Here is a 3,615-nt window from a genome sequence, read left to right as displayed (position 1 = left end):
CAAAGACAAGTATTTCAAGATGAAAAATTAGCTGAATACTAGTCACCTATTCTTATCTGAAGAGGCACATGTGGAATGTGAGTCTTCAGGATATTTGAGTATAATATTGCATTTTGTGAATCATCAAGGAGATGTAGGTTTCAACTATAAGCATAGACTTGCAACAGAAAATGTAGTGAACAGAAAAAATTTTAGAAAACTCCAGTAATTCGGAAACATAATTAACAGTTTACATTAGATTTATTAGCCACTTAGTTTACATTTCCTTTGTTACCATGTTAACTCTCCCACATTTTAGAGTCTTAAATACTTGACTATATTTTGACCATGTAATCACATACACAAATTCAATATTATCTCAGATATAGCAGTAGTATCCTGCTTTAGTTTAATCATTGTGGTTACTTATTAGTATGTACCAAGTTTTATTTATGGTAGTAGAAGGAAACATTTAGATCTCAAACTTATTTTCAAAACACTTGAAGTATAATTAAGACAGTATTTGCCCAACTGTTATAATAATGAGATAGAAATTGGAATTTAACTTCATGTCACGTGGGACATATGAAAGATTCCTTCATTTGGATTTGAATAATTATTTTGTATAGATAGAATGGAGATACCAACAGTAAGTTTCCAAGATTAAACAATTCCTAGAGAGTTGTGTATCCTCTTTGTATAACGATCCTAGGAAAATAAAAATTATGCTGAAACAGAAACTAAAGAAAGGAAAGGCTTAAGTTACAGGAGAAATACAAAGTAGATAGTGATGAAGGTAACTGACAGCAGGAAGAAAAAGAGATATCTGACTGAGACAGCGGGAATGTACAGCCAAGATTAAACTGAAGAACATTAGCCCTTTAGACAACATCCTTAAACAGAAGAAAGATAAATCCATAAATGGCCATAATGCAACTTATTGGGTTTACTGACTGGAACATAATAGTAAATGCTACCAAGACCAGTGGATTCAATGACTTGGTTCATAAAGTAGGGCATTTACAATGGCCCTGAAAAAAGTGATTTTATCTAAATTTGAGAGAAGGAGAGAGAGAGAGAGGAAGAGAGAGAGAGAGAGAGAGAGAGAGAGAGAGAGAGAGAGAGAGAAAGAAAGAGAGAGAGAGAGAATTTCAGGCACATTACCAGCATTGATATTGATATCATTAACTGGATCATAAGTCACCACAGAACACAAATGTCTTCACTTATTTATAAGATGGTGGGTAAAAAACCAAGATTACTCAGTGTTATATCAAGATGACAGCAATCATGTCTGACAGAATCACAGAGGAGTGTAGTCCTGGGGTATTATTAACATAAGGAGAATAAGGTTTCATTTAGATAAATTGACATAAAATTATATTAATTCAATAAAATATGTTTATTTATTGATAAACTCTTTTAAACCCAATTTCAGACCATAAAACAATACAGAGTATTTTCATTTCTCTCATCCCATCATTAGTACTTGATGCTAAGACCCTATTACTAAAGACATCACACCCTTTGACCATAGAACACAAACAAATCAAGTTTGTGCTCACTTGGGAGCTTCCTCCCTGTGACTAGCATTCTTAGGGATAGATACTACTTTATATAGGATGCTGCAAGAGAAAATCATCAGCTTTTGTTCAGCTGTGAGCCACAAGGGCTATAATAATAACTAGTGTAGCAAGATATCTCCACTAGTGCAATAGTTTTTAATGCTATGGGGTAGCCAATCACCTTCTGAGTGCATTTGAGACCTATCCCACAAGATGGAACACATACCTGGTTATGTTAGCTCGACCAAGAGTCCATGGTTGTGTAGGTCAAGCCCTAAATATCAATCTCCTCCTATTTATTATTAGTGAACTTAGAAATAAACAAATCTTTAAATAAGTATCTCTAATAAAAGTGAATAACAACAATATCAACCAACCAGACCCCCTTGAACTCCCATGGACTAAGTCATTAACAAAGAGAACACGTGGCTCCAGGTGCATATGTAGCAGAGGATGCCCTTGTCAGGTGCCAATGATAGGAGGAGTGTTTGGACCTATGAAGGCTTGATAGACACCCCAGCATAGAGGAATCAAGGGCGGGGAGGTAGGAGTGGGTGGGTACATGGAGGAACACCCTCACAGAGGGAGAAGAAGGAGGATGTGATAGGGTGTTTCTGAGGGAGGGAAACTAGGAAAGGGGATAACATCTAAAATGTAAATAAGGAAAATATCCAACAAAAAATATTTTAAATCTATTTTTATTTTTAAAAAAAGGAAGAAAAAATAAACAAGGCCTTGTGCTGTTAAGGCTTCTTGTAAATATAAAGTTTCTATTAATCTTTTATCTGGGAACTAAATGATCAAAGGCAGGGTAGAAACCCCAGATTGGGATTAAAATTTTCTACTACATTAAGGCTCAAGGTTCAATGTGGAACAGATGGTGGAAAGATCATAAAAAGTCATGGAAACAAGAAATTTACTATAAGAGTGTATCTCATAGAAGTCTCAGAGTATGTACCCACAATGTCTCACTGATATGACTGTCTAAATAAGTGCTAAAGAAGAACAATAGCAATAGGCATGGTAATGTGGGTATGGGAAAGCCCGTAAGACCTCAACTTTACCCAAAGAACTGCAATCAACTAAGGAATGTTGAAATGAGGAGTACCAATGTGGATGAGGAGTAATGATGTTCTCCAGTACCACATGGTCAGCCCAGATACATACATGCAAGCAACATTATACAGGTTGAACTGGTTGTATTTATGCATTTAAAGTACATATATCTAACAATAATTAGTTAATAAGGAGATCATGATATTGAAAGAGAACAAGGGAAGTTTATTGGGAGGTATGGAGGGAGGAAGAGAAAGGAGAAAATAATGTGATTATATTATAATATCATAAAATAAACTAATTTTATAAGGATTATTTGTTGTATAGTATTTTACATAGAAAAGGGATAGTACCTACTCTATTTTTACATGGATGTAAGAGACAGCACAAGGCATCTAGGTCAACCAGGACTCTGCCCCACACTTGTGTAGGTACAGAAAAAAGAGGAGGGACAGCACAAAGTGACCAGGCTGGCCAGGCATTGCTATGAAGAAATGAATATGTAATGGAGAAGTGGGAAAGGCTGAAGAACAGAACAGTACCTATGCTGTTTCTGGGTGGACCTGATGATGTGAAGGTTGTGACAGACTTGAGAGAGGGCTGAGGTAGATGATAGAATATACAATTACCCAATATTGTCAATGGAGTAGTGTACAGCAGCCTGGAGCTAATGCAGCTGATGATGTTGAGTTGTTTGGGCTCTGGGCAATGACTGAGACCTGAGATGAGAATTAGTTACTTCCTGGATTAAACCTTCTTGAAGGACTAAGGTATCACTGAGGGCTATGTGTGAATCAGTGGTCCTGATATGGCCAGGGACCAAGTTAAGAACCAAGGTCGATGTTACCAGGCAATATCATAAGGATGTCCAAGATCTTTGACTTCACTATTTCTACATAGTTGGCTAAGTTTCCAGTACTAGGCACTGTTTCCCTCTTGTTGATTGGATCTGAAGTCCAATTTGAGAGCTATTTGTTACTGACAAAGTAGGAATGGAGGGCAATCACTTTTAAAA

Source organism: Mastomys coucha, unplaced genomic scaffold (genome assembly GCF_008632895.1).
Source record: "Mastomys coucha isolate ucsf_1 unplaced genomic scaffold, UCSF_Mcou_1 pScaffold5, whole genome shotgun sequence".
Lineage (NCBI taxonomy): Eukaryota > Metazoa > Chordata > Mammalia > Rodentia > Muridae > Mastomys > Mastomys coucha.
Note: the sequence above shows the minus strand (reverse complement) of the source record.